General features: G+C 46.0%; 1 pseudogene across 1 annotated transcript in view; it reads left to right on the top strand.

The window, feature by feature from the left end:
• LOC144134719 (protein ced-11-like) overlaps positions 1-18,150 on the top strand; it is a 101,304-nt pseudogene that overhangs the window by 11,358 nt on the left and 71,796 nt on the right. The window contains exons 5-10 of the transcript XR_013315223.1: positions 363-373; positions 4,747-4,933; positions 6,254-6,410; positions 7,492-7,588; positions 7,659-7,780; positions 10,263-10,354. The product of XR_013315223.1 is annotated as a protein ced-11-like (transcript). The remainder of the gene's footprint in view (positions 1-362; positions 374-4,746; positions 4,934-6,253; positions 6,411-7,491; positions 7,589-7,658; positions 7,781-10,262; positions 10,355-18,150) is intronic.

Raw genomic sequence — 18,150 nt, 5'->3', positions numbered from 1 at the left:
TGGTCCCTTATGTTTAGCCGGGTGTTTGACTAATCGCGATGCGTAATCCCTTTGTCGCAACATAGCAGCGCAGCTGCACAACAAGCCGCACCAGAGATTTAATAAGCGTGACAAGCACCAGCGCGAGAGCGAACAGCATGCCCACAGCCGAGTAGCGCGAGATAGCAGCCATGTGGTGCGGCCCCGCAGCCGCTCATGCCACCGCAGCCGTACCATCACGCGTATGCCCGGTATGCGCTCCAAATTTCAGCTGAATTCTTTCATGTACCAGCAAAGCTGTGAGCATCGGCACGGAACTCCTGGCTAGTGTTACGCAGCTGCTGCTCGTAGCGCTCATACTATTTCGTTCACTGAATGCATAGGAGGGACCGCTGTTAGCTGCTCCTAATGGTCTACGCTGTTCTCATAATAAACGTCAGCCGCCAAATATTCTTCGCACGAGGAAGAGTGTCTCCCATGTTGCCACTGCCTTGCAAGAGTACTTAAGGGGGCTCAATCGGATATCTGAAGGGGGACTCTTGGCGCAATGGTGTACTTTGCGAGCATTCTAGAAAATGATATAGGCTACGAATGCGATCACTTCGTGAGTTTCAAAAACAAATACACAACAACTGTAATTCCTGAACAGTTAAATAATTTATTTCAATTTTTTACGAGACCAGCCAAGCAATAACTTTCTCACTCTTTGTGCGCTTCAATGAGTAAGCTGCGTGTCCAAAGAAATTTCGACTACTAATAGTTATTTCTTTTCAGAAGCATTCTGCGATTCTCAGCGCATTTATGCATATCCCTCTACAGGGAGGCTTCAAAATATTTGCCGATTGAGGAGATCCGAATATTTGCTTCGATGAAGTGGCAGAGGCTGGGGCTAGCAGTGGCCACTTGTAGAGAGCCGGTGTTACTCGCTGTTGTGTTTTTACAGCAAAGCCCAGCAACTTTCTTATATCCTGTAAAGCGCAAATAAGATACTGCAGCTCTCTGACGCACTCTATACTCTAGAGAGTCTTAGCCCACCGCGATCCGCTTCCATTGGGAGCTATCCGCGCACGCGCAGGCGACACCGAGGAGCGTACAGTCGCCACTCAACGCGGCCCAGCTGGATACCGCGTGAACAGATAGCGGTAGCGGAATATGGATCGCGCTATGCTAAAGCTTTGATAACTTTATTGAGATGTGTGAACAGTACCTGTGCTACAGCCAGTTGCGTTCTAAAACTCACTCCTCAGACTTTTCTGCAGAATACCCTAAATTAAGTTTTCGAAAACGCCCTCAGGAGGAGGCACAAGTTATCCGCTAATTTTTTTGCCACTTTGAGACTTGTGCACGAAAAATGTGTTCCGTAAAAGAGACTTTCAGGAGACGGAATCCAGTTTAACTCGATTTTTAACAATTTTGTTCAGGGTGGAAGAATGGGGTAAACTGGAGGGCCCTCTGTATACAGCAGTACGAACACTGAATGTTTAGGATCTTTTCTGTTCTTGATTATCTATTGCATAAAAGTTCAGCGCACGTCTTGAGTCGCTGGCACCTGACAGTTTCATCCTTGCTTCTTTTAATTGTGTTAAAAACGCAGCTCCTGCAGGCATGTTAGTTATTCAAGTATTTAAAATTATTCGCATTTTGCACTGAATTACAGTGTTAAGCAGATTTTTTATCTAAAATGAATGCACCTTAGCCGTGTGGCGTCCAAAACTTTCACTATGACTTTCGCTAATGTTATTTAGTTGAGACTTGCTGGGTGTTTCTGCCAGCAACATCACCAAGAAAGTGCCAGTACCACCTCTCGGGTGTGAATAAAACAGCCTTTCATAGCTCCTTATGCCGAAAAGCACCATGTTCCATTTATCTGTAGCTCGAATACTTAACTGTGTGGCTCACTTCAGGATTCAGGAAAAGGATTAACGAATATCGGTATAAAACAATGAATGGTGCAGAATGACACACAATAGTTATGCTTTTTCTCCTAAAGCTTTTCACTCAGTCTCTCATTCGTTATGGCTTCATCAAGATTTTATTTTATTTTGTCTTGGGTGCACGGTCATTGAACCAGGCTGTACTTCGTGCGTATTTTGCTTATGCATAATGTTCTACCCCGAAGTCTCTTGTCTTTTTTTCTTCTTGCCTTAGCAAAACCTTATGTTGGTCTCTTGTGCCATTTCATAGGTACGTTCTAATTGCCTGCAGTGAGTGCTGGTAAGAATCAAAACCTACTGTGTTGAACTTGCATTTCCTCTCACAATAAAGAAGCTGTATTATAACACTGTTTTAGTGAATTCACATGCGGAAAACAACATTGGTGTCTCCGGCTTTTCAGGTGGGAGTAAAAGGTAATGGAAAGGAGGGGGAGATTCCGCCTTCCTATCTCTTGTCTTGAAAAGAATTTGTTGATTACTCGTAAGTGCGGCAATAAGAACTACGCATTAATAGAGCTTTAGACTGTTGTTGCGCTACGACACAGTGTCGCGTTTACTTACTTTTAGGTGTGACGTCAGCTGAAATGACGTTGTGTGACGTGTGTAGAGAGTGTGCGTTCGGTTTATACCCGCTGGGCGTTATGTATCTATCGGTTGAGCGGGACAGTCCAGTACGTGGCACTGACGCGAGCGTCGAGCTAAGCTCGGCTGCATCCATTAGTCGGCGGTGGATTGGGGACGCTGCTGCTAGCACAACAGTAAAATTATTATTGGATGGAACACAACCGGAACCAGCAGAAAGAGTAAACAGAAGCTGGCCTTAGATGCGCAGGGCATGCAGAAAAGTTTGTTTTCGCTACATTGAATATGGATGACATCTGAACACGCAAAACAGTTAGCATTCTTCCAGAGCCAGTAGCCGGAGGCTTTTCTACGTAGTTTACTGTTAATTAATAGAGTATCTTACGTTCATGGGGCCCAGTCAGCAGCACAACAGCAGTCACTGAATAATTATTTCCTGAATTTTTTCCACAGGAGGGAGCCATCTATATCACAAATAGTGGAAGTCGCCCTGAAGAAAATAGGTTTGACCTGAATCCAGACCATACGCACTTCATCATTGTAAAAGACGACACGGTGAACAAGACCGGCCTCAACTACTTCATGCTGAAACTCGAGCAGCATCTTTCCATGACAGCGGATGACGAGAACCGTCAGTATTTTTCCATTCAGGAAAAGGAAAAAACTTCAGTGGCGCACAACAAAGACTGCTTCAGAAGAGCTATAAAATTAACCTGTATTGTCTAGAGTTTTTTAGAAGCAGTGGCTAAAAGTATTCTTTTTCCGCGCCTAGAATTCAGGTTTTATCTTGATGCTGCCATCTATTGTAAGCGAGCCGTTTGAAATACACATTTCATAGCATTGCAACTGATTCCGTCATCATATTTTGAGCCCAATGAGCGACACGTGGGAAGGTGCACTACAACAACTGCGTCAAGTTTTTTTGTATATGCTTCGATAACTCGGGTGGAGTCTTCCATGAGAAGCAAAAAAAAAACGCGCCGTAACTGCCCACCCATGTCGGGCACTCGTCCTGCAGAATGTCCATTCAGGTGGCTTTTCGAGAGGTTCAATACATACGCATATGCCTCGTCTCTGATATACATATCTAATAAACACTACCTGTGCGGCGTCGTATGGCTAGGTTCAATATTTAATACAGCTGGCGTAGGCACGGTGAAAACGATTTGGCCCCAGCTATTCACATTTGTTAGCAAGAGTACAATAAAAGTGTTGATATCTGCGTACACCGGATGAAAAGCTGTACAGTCATTTGCAGCTTCCCAGATAACCGCATTACTACGCATATTTGGAAGGATTATGGCTGCCGCCAAGAACCTTTCTGCTGAAAAATATGCTCCAAGGTGCCTTACCTCTGCACGTTCGCAGAAGCGTTGTGGCCGCAAAGTTGTTTTAGTGTAAAGTAATTATGAAACAGGTGATTACGAATTTATCTTTCAAAAAACTGCAAGAAAACACGACGAGGCAGTTCTTTTTGTGTACTCCGGTACCAGCTGTTCTGATCGCTCTTTCCAACTAATTCCACTTTCTTTACTCGATCCCGGTGACCCTATTTAAGGCCACATTTGAGCACATAGTTACTGAATGTTCCTAAAACAGATTACGCGACACATAGGTCAGGCTCCGGTTGTGTGGAATAAATGCATTTAAAAAACATGGGGGCCTTGTTAACCACATTCTTAAAGAAGAAAATGCGATAGCATTTAGGTTGCCTATTCTGGTGTCTACAATATTTTCTAATGTTGTTCCAATTTTTCCGCCAAAACTCTGGTTGGTACTATTGCCTTTATATGGTATGTATGAGTCATCACCATCTAGAATTTTCGAGTATATTCCATTGAATTAGCATATGGGATTGCACTAATCGTGTCAGGCAGTTCACCTTGATCCACCCAATTATACACCTTAATCCAAATTCTGGAGTGCGCCTACTTGCGAAATCTCGGGTGTCCTTTGAAGTTTTTATGGTGGGAGAAGTTCCAAAATTTAGGGGTTCTCAGGTTTCCAAAAATCCTCTTGCGGAATAAGGAAATTTCGTGAGAGAAGCCGAACATTTTTTTGCGAAAAACTGCTGTCGCATTAAAAAAAATGACAATTTCATGAGCTCATGAAAATGAGCTCCAGTGTGTTCATTTCTTTTGAGCAGCCTTCACCGTAACGTTTCCAGCAATTTGTAAGTTGTATTTCACCCTACTAAGCATTTTTGTCTGCTGCTTCTGGCCGACAGCGCTCGGAAACCAGGCTGGTGGAGAGGCCCCAGTGCACCCGCTCCTCTACTCGGCCGAGATCCCGCTCATAGCCATCGTGTGCCAGGGGGGCACAGGATGCAACAAGATGGTCCTCGAACACCTCAAGAAGCAGCTGCCCGTCCTCGTCATCCAAGGCAGCGGGGGAGTCGCCGACCTCCTGGCACTCGCCTACAACGAGATCGACAGGCGGTGAGGGTTCTTCAGCAGCCCCCGGCCCTATAGGAAAAGGACGCTCAAATTTAAAGGAGAAATTTCTGAATCAAAGCTACATAAGACAGGATGGCGTCGGCGCCACTAAAACGATACGTGTGCACGGAGGTGCCCATTGTAACGAAGTCTAAGCTTTTTTTTAGCTATATTTCGTACAGATTACATCTGAAGGAGAGGATGGTATTTTTGGGGGATCTTTAAGATCATACTTTTGTGGTCTTAATTGCCCTACGTCTCATGCTAAAGTGGCGACTGTGAAGTAATTATGCGTCTTGGTAACACGGAATTCAAGAAAGAGACAATAGTGATGGTCACAAAAGAAAAAGGACGGAAATGCGCTAAAGACAAAATGTGACGCAAATGTAGCACATCTCTTGCTAACTAGAAATTGAGCACTACAATAGAAAAGTGTGGAACACAGCCACATCTCCATCACAGTCATGGTCTCGAATCCCTTCTTTGTCATGATCACGATAATTAAAACATAGACACGTCACTCAATTATGCAGCATAATTTGTACACATTGTCGCAATGTCAGTGCACGTTAAAAATCCCCAGGTGGTCGAAATCTCCGGAGCCCTTCACTACGGCCTCCCTCATAGCATGAGTCGCTTTGGGACGTTAAACCTCCATAAACCAAACCAATATCGTCGCACATGATGACGCCGACACTTTAGGCAACCCTAAAGTTACATCCGACTTCTCGTGCCAAGGGACGTGCTGCTCTTTCTAAGCTGACGTGTCGTATGTGCAGTAGGCGTTTTTCACCGAAGATGTATTCAATGGTGCTGCGTGCTGTTGTGCACGGTATTTGAGAAGCGCACTAATAATTCAACTGCACCATCGCTTATGAACCCTGTATCCAAACATGATGCATCTCTAGAAGACAGGATGTTCAAAACTTTTGTAGCCCGGAAGCAAAATCTCAGAACATACCACCAGTTCCTTCAGTTCCACAAGGTAAGCGATAAATGGGACTTTCACCAACGCATGACTGGAGTCGTTCGATTGGCGTCATTACAACAAAAAATGATGTTCTCACCTGCAAGTTAACAAGAATGTTAGGCATGTGGTAGTGGAGTAGTAGATATTATGAAATAGCGGCGTAGTCACGTGACCACTTTGAGCCTGCATTGGAGTCGGCGCAGTTGTGGGGGCGCGTAATGAGTGTTTGGTTCGGTATTCTCTGTCAATGCCTTGTCAAGGAAGAGTGCTAATGTTTGCTTATGAGTAAGACTTCTACGTCAGCTCTTACTGAATCTGCTACATGCGTTTGCTGCTTTCTTTGTGCGCTACAGTGGTTCAACCCTATGGGACCCGGAATTCATCGAAACCGTGTTGAAGCCTGAAATAAGCTCGAGAATTTGTCAGATGTTCCCGAAGTTTCGTGACAACGCGCTCTCAAGGAACGTGTTCAAGGACAGAATTATCGAGTGCCTGCGACTGGCTTGCCAGGTAGTAGCGCTACATTTCTGGCAGACTATTCTCTCACAATTAAGGTAGAGACAAGATCGATTTCGCTGTTTTGTTCACTGAGTCAGGTTCGGAACGGTTTGAATAGTATCTCGGCGATGTGGGTTAAAATCGTATACTTCTCTGACCAATCACAATTCGTCTTAAGTTCTTTATTGTATATTTGATGCTATCTTTCAACTGTTTTATAAAGTTGCACGCAATATCGAAAGAGGACATCAACTTCAGTGGAACCGATTCAGTCAGAAGTCAGCCACTTTTCTTGTTCTTTTAACTTCCCAAACTCATGTATCCGTATTTTATTGATGATGATGATGATGATGATGATGATGATGAATTTTTTTGGCGCATGGGCAGCTTTGGTCAGAATGTGCCATGGCACAAGGTAGTTTTTCATTGCACAATGTAGGGTCAAAAACCAATTTCCCCAGCTTTTCACCCTAAAGAAGCCGAGCACCAGGCAGGGGAACGATTGTGCCCATTGTACCACCGGTGGGTACCCGGCAGCACTGGGGTTCGAACGCCGCTCCTTTCGCACGCGAGGCGGATGCACAAACCACTAGGCCACCGCTGCGCTGCGTATTTTACTGAAAGCAGGAAATTTGTAGAATGTCGAAAAGAATTAAGCATATAATAGTCCGAATGCGATGTGAAACAAAGACCTAAGGTAGTGTACAGTAATAGGCTAGATGTTCATATAATGAAAATGGGTGCAATAGAGGAGGTTTGTTTGACAGCTTTAAGTGGCGCCTACTTCTTTGTTGAGCCACACTGTGGATAATCCTCGTTTATATATTCTGGTGCCCCTAAATGATATGCACGTGTAATTACGGTGAACGTCAGTAGCCTTACAATATCCGCTGGGCTTATTTCGATTAAACCTGAGTTTTGTTCCTCCATCTGTGGATTTTAGTCTTCTTGCTAGCAGCACTGATTGAGAAAACTGGGCCAGATAGTAGTGACGAAGCTATGCGTCTGATATGTTTCCCATCTGCTTGATTTAGAAAGTGCAGGATTCTTGAAGACAGCTCAAAAAGGTATCGCAATTCTATATTCTCCGCAGACTCAAGAGCAGATGTTTTTCACGGTGATAAATATTCACCATCACCGAAATAACCTCAAGCATCTTGATGAAATCTTGCTGGAAGCAGTCTTCAAATGTAAGTGCCTGCGACGGATGATTCAGGATTTCCATCTGTGTTCATATATATTCGCAATGCTTCGCTTCAGCTCAAGTGCGGCACCACCAAGCTCATCAGATGAAGAAGGATTTGATGCTGACCTTGGATTGGAATTGTCCGCACATGACCATGACAAAAGTGTTTTCGAAGGATTTCGCTCAACAGTACCTGGTAAGCACGATGCGTGAACAATGTCATTAGGAAGCAAAACTTCCTGCAAACTCAAGTCTGCTTAAATCATGAACTAACTTTAGCACAGGAACAACGCAGCTACCCTGGCTGTGTTTAGAAGCAACGTATATTGCGAAGACAGTAGCCTTTCACTGGACGCAGAACACACTTTTGAAGCGAAAGCTTCACTAAGCCAGGTTTTCAAGAGGGTAGTAAAGTTTCGTTTATGACCTTGAAAAGCTTTAGAGGTCATACCGTGGAGCAAATTCACGTAAGAAATGGTGGCGCATATATGCCAAACCTAGATGGTTGGCCACCCTCCAAATATCTCCAACGCCAAGGCCAAAGGTTAAAGAGCTGGGACACGACGCCAGATTTTCAAGAGGATAGAGTAGTTCTGTTTATGAACTTGAAAAGCTTTAGAGGTCAAACCGTGTAGCAGTCACGTAAGCAATGGAACATAGTCCCGTAGACCATCGTGCCGCATAAATGCCAAACCAAGACGGTGGGCTACCGCCAAATCGCTCGAAGGTCAAGGTCTAAGGTTGAAGAGCTGGGGCAGCTTGCGATGCTGTATGACGGCAATGTCATATAAGAGTAATTTGAGTAAACAAGCACATCAATCATGAAGATAGATACTCTGCTTGACAATGGGGGCAGACCCACCATCTGTGACGTCAGTGGAGAGCTGTGTATATGTACCAGCGGCGAGCCTGTGGGGATAGAAAGCGGTTTTGCAATGGAGGAAGAACAACATCAGTGATAGCGCGCCGGAAAGTGAAGCTTCAACGCTTCAATGAAGCTAGGAAGAAACGCCGTGCCGAAGATACAGAAGAAGAACGTGCGATACGCGTCGAGAAACGACGGAAGAATGCTACTGCAAAGAAACAACATAAAGTACTTCACGCGGCACGTCTAACCAGCGACGAAGAGACGGAGATTTTTTTCTAGCTTCTTACCAGGTTTAACCAAAGATAAACCACAGCTAATTTTTTTTTGAACCAGCACCCGCCGCGGTGGTTCAGTGACTCTTGCGTTTGGCCACTGATTCCAAAGTCGCGGTAAGAAATCCTGGCCTTTGCACCCGCAATGCGTTGGAGGCTATACTCAAGAGACACCTGTTTGCTGTGAGATGGCACTGCAAGTTAATGAACCCCAGGATATCTAACTTGACCCGCAGCATTTGCACTACGGCGTCCTTGATAGTCGAAATGTCGATTGAAGACGTTAATCCCCACAATGTTCATGTTACTTTCCCCAGGTACGCACCATTTATCCTGAATTAAAAATTGGGTTTAGTTGTGGGCGAAGCATTAGGTTTCCTTTACGAGTTATATGATAATGGCAATAACCTTATGCTAAATAGGTGGCTGAAATTTCAGGTCAGTATGTCCAGCGTTTTCACACTTCGAGCGATAAATTGTTACCATGTGCTAAGCTCCCGTTGCACTGTGCAGCAAGATGAGGAAATATTGTTCAAACCTCGGATATTTCTCGTCCTAATTTCGGGCGAATAAGTATGGCCAATAAAGACTAAGCAGCTTGCCACTTTGAATGTCCTGCACGGTATGCTGCTTCAATGTGAAGCTTAGGTCAGCCACCTGCATGCTTTGAAATGATTTTAATGGTGCCGCTTTTGTAAAGCCGAATTCAACTAGCTTGTAGAGAGCTGCGCTGCATGACTGGTGCCTTCTTTGCTTAATCACTAACACACGTATAGGAACTTCAGTTGTAGTCTAGAGTGGCTTGGTCTAGCAATGTAATACGAGTGCCAGCACTGGCCAGTTATCTGTACCTAAGCTTTGACGGTTCACAAACGGTTGGTAACCGTTAATCTGCAGCTTGCGCCGTGGAAACGTGAACTAACCAGAGACATCGGTAAATTCATAGCTCCGAAGACATAATGCATTATAACTGCACAAGATTAGTTGCTCGCGCGATACACCGATTCTGTTGACTTCTTGCACTGATGCTAAAATTTAGTGGAAATAAACGCTGGGATGCGAGAGAAAGAGATCACAGAAAATATGGGCTACAGTATGTTTAGGCCTTGCAGTTATTTTTATTTCATTCGTGGCGAAAAGGTTAGAGCTGTACATTGCACCGAGACACGGAAGAGTATGAAAGAATCACCCGTCTCTCAGCACATAGATTTACGTTACGCTTTCCTCCACGCTCCAGGGATTGCAGAAACCAGTTTTTGTAACGAGCAGCGGAGTTTCCAGTAACGTGGTCTCACTTTATTTTTATCGAGGGAAATGAACAGTACGGTTATATAGACACACTTCGTGCTTTTCAGCCAATATATCCTTCTCACATCGACCAAGAATCGCAGCGATCTAATCGAAACTTCGCCACTAGAACCTATTCTCCAAGTACTGAGTAGCGTTTGACTTTTTATTACGTATTCTCATTGATCCTGAACGTGTTTCATCTTCTGAGCTACAATTCCGCTAATATGATCTTGATGTTTAATTCACAGGTCGACCGTGAAGAATTTGAGTACGCCTTGCTCAGGCCGAAGCGAGAAGAGTTTCTCCATATCTTTCTCAACCGGGGTTTTCAGATTCATAAGTACTTGGCGCCCAAACGACTTCGGCAGCTCTTTGCAAAAATACAGCACGAAGAGTTCTTCCGATCAGTTTGCTGGGAAGGAGCCCTCGGGCATAGCCTGGTATGTGCGCACGTCTGGCTGGTTAGATTGTCGCGTAGGCAAATTTTGATATTTGTGATTTTGAAAAAATTACTGATAGTTTCAGTTACCCTTGAATTCTATACTGCTGCCGTTGCTGCCACCCCCCCCCCCCCCCCCCCCTGTGTTTGTTTATAGTTCCAGCCTCCATTTCCTGTCCAATTCTCCATGTCAGCCATTACAGGTACAAACGAGACACACTGTTCTAGCGAAAAAAGCCTCAAGGTCTGCTGGAAACAATATCGCTAAGCTACATGCATTTTCTGTCGTTGCGATAGTGGTGTACCCAAAGCAGCGCTCAACTGCGGTGTCGGATTTTTGCATGTTTGAGCAAGAGTTTTCATTTCTTAGCCACGCTATGACCACTCTATGTGTTCAAACGTGGTTTCTGGCTTTTCATGGAAGGTAAACTTAGCATTTATTAGTTCGTTGGATTACATTTACAGCTTACCAAAATTGAAAAAGCGCGCCCTTCAAATCTCAAGGAGTCGACAGCGGAGACTCAAGACTGGTGTTAGGGTTAGTCTGCTAGCGCTGTTTAGCGAAGGCAAGATTTCATTTCTTTCAAGCATCCCATCTATTGCTGCTGTACCACTTCGTGCCTATATTTTGCCTACAAAAAAACCTGTGCGCAAGGTTAGCTGCATGGCTCATATGCCTTGAACGATGGTTCATAAAAGGGTAACTTAACAGCTGGTAAAGGAGGTGCCGACAATCTATGCGATTTAGTGAAAAGAAATGCCAACCAGTGTTTTTGGCATCATGCCTGACCATGCCGCAGTATTGCACAATGCAGCATAAACAAAGGCCTAAAATTCAGGGTCTTTTTGGGGTGTTTATATGAGGCTGTCAAACTTCTTAAGTACGCATTCTGTATGGGGGGGGGAGGGGGGGGGGGCACTGAAAATCTGAGTGACCGAAAATGTGGAAGTTCTTACAGGTATTATTTTAAAAAAATAACCTTCTTCTTGTGTGCAGTTGTCCAAGATTGGAAAAAACTTCATCGAGGTGGACCTCAACTGGCTAATAGAGACGACAACCGGTCTACGTGACTTCATTGACCCGGACGAGCTGTCAATGAATACCGCAATGGGAATGTATATACAGGTAGAACAAAATGGGCCTTGCTTAAAACATGCTATTACACTGTGGCTGCAGCAGTGAACTAACATCGACTCTCATGCGAACTATAAGTGAGCGCTAATGAAGCGTTCCTATAACGTCTTAGTGGCTTTTAGACCTATATAATTACTAACTCGGAAACAAAAACGTAGAGTCCCCATAAAGTTTCAAGCGTTGCATTCTCTTGGCTTGCGTGAAATATACCATTCACTTATATCTATGGAAGGAAAACTTGATCTAAGGCAAGACACTGCCTCAACAATTTACGGCTTCATCAAACGGGAAGCTTTCCGTGTAGATTGATGTTATATCAATGGTGGCACCTACTATATATGCAGCATGAATGCCTTCGTCGTCTCAATTTATTCCTTGGTTTGTAGGGTAGTCGTTCAGTTTACTGTCACTTGCATGACATTGAGGAGAAACACACTAGGCTAGTATTTCTTCACCTACAGCCGCAAAGGCCTTACTGAAGAACCTAAGCTGAGAGAACAATGGATGAAAATAATGCTTTAAGTCTGTATGCGCCTTCTACAAATTTTACGCACGAAGGAACACTTATGGCAGGTTGTTATTTGGATGTACAGTTCCCGTACGAAATATTCTCCATTTTTTTAAATTAAGCACAAGTTGTAGGATCACACCTTCCCATTTGTACCCTCTTATTTTTACAATTGATTCCGCATTCAGGATGCCGCCTCAGCTGAGAGAAAAGCCCTCGTAATTCTCACCCTGTGGGCGGCGTTTTCCAACCGACGTAAGACCGCCGAAGTGCTGTGGAAAAACTGCGACCAGCCGATTCATCTGGCTCTACTCGTGTCTATGACCTACGAGAAACTGACCATGTACGTCAACGAGGGCACCATCAAGCAGGAGCTGCTAGACACGAGCAGGCAAGTGCAATGCTTCGTGTTGCCTGGTCGTGTACCGCAACAGAGGGACGGGAAGTGAAGGAAGGATTTAGCATTAATAACCTGTTAACATAAAAAAACGTTGCTGAAATTGTCATGTGGTGGCGTTTATTTTTCTATTTATGTTGCTGGTACCCCATTGATTGCTGCCTAAACAATACAAACTCTCTTATACAAAGTTCGTCTCTGAAGGCCCCAAATGGTATTATGTAATTGAGCATTAGCATCAAAGTAGGTGTCAGTAAATAAGCTGGAAAACACTAGGAAGTGCACAAGGCTAAGAGAAGATCAACTGTATTACTAAGAATTAATGGGAATATGCATAGCCGTCATGGGCAAGAATACATATGAATGCATACAAAAATTATACAAGAATACGTACGAGAAGGAAAGCTAGCTTAGTAACCAAAACATATAGGCAGATTGTGGTGGTAATAAAATGTAAACGCTTGGACAAGGAAATAAAGTGGGTTAGTTATCGACGCCACTGAATGAGGAGTTCGTTCTATAATGCGAAGAAGTGCAGATGAATGACTTTGTACGTCCGAAGATGCGAGAAAAGAAAAGGCAATTGTGCATGGCTCTGAACAAGAGCAGAGGAATGGAAAGTGAAAGTAGGGAAGGCCTATCTTTGTACACCTCACTGCACAAAACTAACGAAGACAGACAGGTTCAAGCGCTGACTAACAACAGAGTGTATTTAGTGCGAGAGCGAAATAAATACATGGATAAAATGACTGATGCGCAGGCGCGGAAAAGGAAAAAAGGAAAGAGCAACAATGTCATGGCAAGGGCGCCAAGCTCGTCATTCTGAGTTAAGATAGTTCAGCTCGTGACGTAATAATGAAACAGAAGGTTTGCAGGCACATGAAGATCCCTTGCGCACGATGACAAGGGCTTCATAGATTTCCCTCGTGTGTTCGGGTTAGCATCTGAGAATTTTGCACTGTTTAAAAAGGGGGACGCAGTTGTCGCAAGATTTATAGTGTGCGACCAGGTTGCTTTTAGGAACAGTGTTCTCCAAGGATGAGGCGTGCTCCCTGAGGCGAACATTTATACCGCGCCCCGTCTGACCAACATGCGAGGCAAGTTTAACGAGTACTACTTCGTACAGAACGAGCAAATATGCACAGGCGCCTCTCTCGACCCCCCCCCCCCCCCTGCTCAGGGATATTCTGCTGGCTCACTACGACACACGTTTACCGGACGCGCTGACCGACTCGGACGTAATTAAGGTTTCTCGCTACGTGGACGATTATCTCATAATTTTAGGAACGAACCTATTGACGTGACAACTCGTGTGGACAATCTTTTCGCAATTTTCGAAACCCACCTTTCCCCTATTCGACTGACCAAGGAACTACCGAATGAAGGGCGGTTACGTTTCCTGGATGTGACGCTCATCACTCGTAGCGAGCACCTCTACTGGCGCTGAGCCTCGTGCCTCGTACACCTCCGCGCACTCCAAGACCGTCAAACGGCAGGCCGCCTCAGGAGCCATAAATAATGCCATCACTAGGTAGTGCAAACACCGAGTGCAGGAAAGTTTCCTCGCGCAGATCGAACGATTGGACTCAGCTGGATTTCCAAAATCCGTCTTTTACAGTGTTGCTGAAGGGTTATTGAAAAGCTGCCGAAATCCTCCGAACCCCAAAAACTTTGAACAAAGGAATAGACAGAAAGTCTCAGTAATCCCGTACGTTCACCAGGGGCCGGATTACGCAACTGTCAATTAGCAAAGTTGTCAAAAACTTGTCCAAAAGGTGTCAAATAGCTTCGCTCCTATTGGTAGGTCATAGCCGGCGGCCATTTTGCTTTTTTGCGTCATGGGTGGCTGCAGATTACGTCCCGAATGTGGCAGAAGTTATGACGTTGCAAATCTAATTATGCAGGTGCTAATTGACAGCTTTTTGTGACAGTCTCGAGGCGGTGAATTTTACCGTTGCGTGTTTGACAGAAAATGGCGGCAGTGTAAGCGGCGATACGACTGAGGCGGCTGCGCTGGCGTGAGCAACGGCGACAGAGAGCGCACTAAGAAACATTTGACTATGTTTGGCTTGCCGTATGTCACCACATCGCGCACTTCTGCGTGCGCTCCCAGACGCCCTTAAAGTGTGTGGGCCTAGCGGTATCGCTCACAGAGGAGATGCCCTCGACTCTGCGTGGCAAGCACAGCCGGAGATCAGCTACCAGGTGACAAGGGAGTTTGTCGTTTGGTGCCCAACTTTCGCCGGTCGCAAGCCAGAGAATGGGTCGAAGCCAAAGGTTCACAAAACAAAACAAAGTTTATACAGCGAAGAGACGATACAAAGGATTTCACTGTCACTCGTACGAGCACATACAAAGTGATTCACAGATACCATGCAACTCATGTAAATTAACAATCGAAGAGATAACAATATAACAGAACCTTTGCACCTAGAGTGCACTAACACATAGACAAACAACCAAAACACGATTTGTTCACCGGGCAATGCGACAGTCTGACGATCTGAGGAGCTCGACGGGGCCGTCCCACAGGTTGGCGCACGTTGCCTCGCTGGTCCGGGCTTGGCGAGTGGTGTTCCCTCGGGAGTCAAGCGGGCGCGCTTCTCGGAAACTTAAACGGCGGCTCGGGCTAACAGATAGCTGTCGCAGCCCCTCATTTATACTGCGTCAGCCGCCAGCGGTGGCTGAGTGGTTACGGCGCTCGGATGCCGGCCCGAAAGACGCGGGTTCGATCCCGGCCGCGGCGGTCGAATTTCGATGGAGGCGAAATGCTAGAGGCCCGTGTACTGTGCGATGTCAGTGCACGTTAAAGAACCCCAGGTGGTCGAAATTTCTGAAGCTATTCACTACGGCGTCTCATAGCCTGAGTCGCTTTGGGAAGTTAAACCCCCTAAACAAAACAAACAATACTGCGTCTGTTTGTTCTTCGCGCCAAGGCAGGCACGCACATACACGCACCTTCAACTGCACAAACTCCTCCTTCTCGCGCCGGGCGCGCAACCCCATTGGTCGAGCGCGGAAACCGCCTCCAGAAAAATCTAGGTCATTTTCGGCACGCTGAGTCATCGGCGCAGGAGCGAAGGGGAGAGGGTACCAATTTAGCGCGGACAAGGTTCCCCCTTTCCATCGACAACGAGCAGAAACAACTCCGCCATTCTAGCGAAATCGACGCCCCGCGTTGCCACTCCCACCCCGGCGCCGCGCCGGCGAGCCGAGCGGAAAGCCCACGCAAGGTTTACGTCTCCCCTGGGGTCCTTCCCCGCTGTTTTTTTTTTTATTTTTGCGTGCGCGGACCTGATTGCTTACGCGCAGCGCCGTTTTTTCGAACATGCGCCGAATTTTTTGGCACTGCCCCTTCGTTTAGGAATATTGTGCAACAGTATTCACAAAACACAAAATTCGTGCGCACATGCTTGCGCTCACAAAATCAATGGCGAATGACAAAATACGCACATCAATACAATGATGTCCGCGCGCAGACAACACTTGACAATTGGCAAAATTCAATACAAGCTGTCACACGGCAATACATTAACTTAACAGAAACAGGGAGCACACAAGTTCAAGGCATTCCTGTGCCTACATTTCCATATTCGGCGTATGTATTCGGTTCGACATAAACTTGCCCCACTCGAGATTTTTGAAGCGTTTGTGACTCGCTTTCTAACGCGACTCTGGGTTTTCTTCCAGTGGCGCGTTCTGCTCATTTTCCTCTTTCTACAGAGGTTTCTCTACCGAACGCAGTTCTGGCTGAGCTTCCTACTCATGCTTCTCTCTTTGTTTCTGCTCGGACTTCGAGCTCTTTCTCTTTTCCTTCGGCTAGCGCGTCCGCTGCGAACAGATTTTACGACAGTTCGCTCGTAACGGCTCCACTTCTCGTGTGTTTCTTCTTCTCGGCGTGCGCTGTTCTGTCTGCGCTTCCGCTTCCACACTGAGTCCCTTCTAAAAGAGGGGCTCGTTCGCCGCAGCTTCCTTTTCATTTTGCTGCGATGTTCGTGCATCTTCCTTGCACCCGGCTCAACTGTTTTGAGCTTGGTTGTCTTTTGTCCGCAGTTTCTTGCTGCATTTTCTCCTGGGCTTCCGCTGTTCGGATTCACCCGCTTCGGTGCTGTCCAACTTACTTCTCTTTCCTTTTACTTTCTTCCACATTTTTCGGGGCAAGACAAACTCGTTTCCAGGTGCATCATCCGAGCTACGCTCTCGTGATGAAGCCACTATTTCAGTCACCTTTTGTTCTTCATAGACTGAAGTTCCTCTTCCCGATTCCTTCTGTTTCCTCTTGTTGGCTTTTCCTCGTGCCAAGTGCTCGGAGCACAACTCTTTTAACATTGGAGTTGCATTCTCCATTGCTTTCAATTTAGCTTTCGGTGATCAGTTCTTGGGCTCGTCTGTTTCAGTGCAGTCGTGCTTCATTGCTTGTACCGCAATTCGCCTTCCTCAGAGGGAAAGGCCTCCTCACTTGTAGAGGGTTCTCTTGAAACGGTTTCCGGGTTTGCACTGAGAGTGCTGTCCTGAACTGTAGTGATGTAGGAGCTTTCGCGCTCTTTGTCACTTAACTGCTCTTCCTCACGCTTGCTACTGCAACTCTCAGGCGTGCAGCAATCTGACTTCTCGGTGAAGCTCCTGCTTTCTTCCTGAACTTCAGGCCACTACTATAAGGTTACCTCTGACTGAAGCACAAGGCTGGCCTTTTTTTCAGTGCCTACTGCCTCGGTAGTAGCTACACTATCACTTTCCTGAGGAAAGTGACACTCTGGTCTGGTCCTCACCCTCTTCAATCTTAGCTGCGGGAACTGGCTGTTCCTCAACCACACTCTGGCCTGTGTAGCTAGCTACAACCTCTTCTGTGGCTGCTAGAGAATCAGGCTCGTTAATCTTCCACATGTTCTCGACAGACGCTAACGAATCAGGCTCCATCTTCCCAGCCTTCGCTTGTGCTTGTGCCGCCGGCTTTCCTGAAGACCTCTCGCCTACCGACCTTTCTTCTGTATTGGGAGTGACGACTCGTCAACCACATCGGTCGCCCTTATCTCTGGATCGTTCGGCGATCTCACGCCCTTGATGTTACCCAGGATGAGGTCTTACAGCGGGCGCTCCATGCATAGTGAGGTCCCGTTTCTGGTAAAGTACGGAGTGTTCACGTGTACTCTGGCTTCAGGCAACAGCTGAGCGGATCCATCCACGAAATACACAGGGCTAATCTCTCCAGTAAGTTCTTCATTGGTAACCAATTCTCTTTTGATGAAAACACCGGTGCTTTCTGTGCTTCTCAGAACAGAAACCGAATTTACCCGAATATTTCCGGTGAGAACCGGCATGCACTCAGTTAGAGACCTTGATCTGAAGCCCGAAATGGTGCATAACACTGGAGGTTTCTCCCAGTACACATGTTCTACGTGGTCGACACTAACATTTTCCTCCTCTCTGTCGTACGAAGATGCACAGGCATGCGATACCTTTTGGAGTGGTTTCCCTAGACTTGGACACGCCACAGCTTTGTGTCCCTTATCTCCACACTTGAAACAAAAAGCCATTCGTTTGCTGGCTACGTTGCTACGGCAACCCGAGGCGTAGTGGCCTACCTTCTTGCACTGGTAGCATTTCACTGAGGGCTGTGGCACTCTTCTGCTCCTGCCCCTTCTTTTGCCTTGAGCTAT

Source organism: Amblyomma americanum, chromosome 5 (genome assembly GCF_052857255.1).
Source record: "Amblyomma americanum isolate KBUSLIRL-KWMA chromosome 5, ASM5285725v1, whole genome shotgun sequence".
Lineage (NCBI taxonomy): Eukaryota > Metazoa > Arthropoda > Arachnida > Ixodida > Ixodidae > Amblyomma > Amblyomma americanum.
The sequence above is the reverse complement of the archived record's forward strand: the minus strand, read 5'-3'. Positions and strand labels throughout refer to the sequence as shown.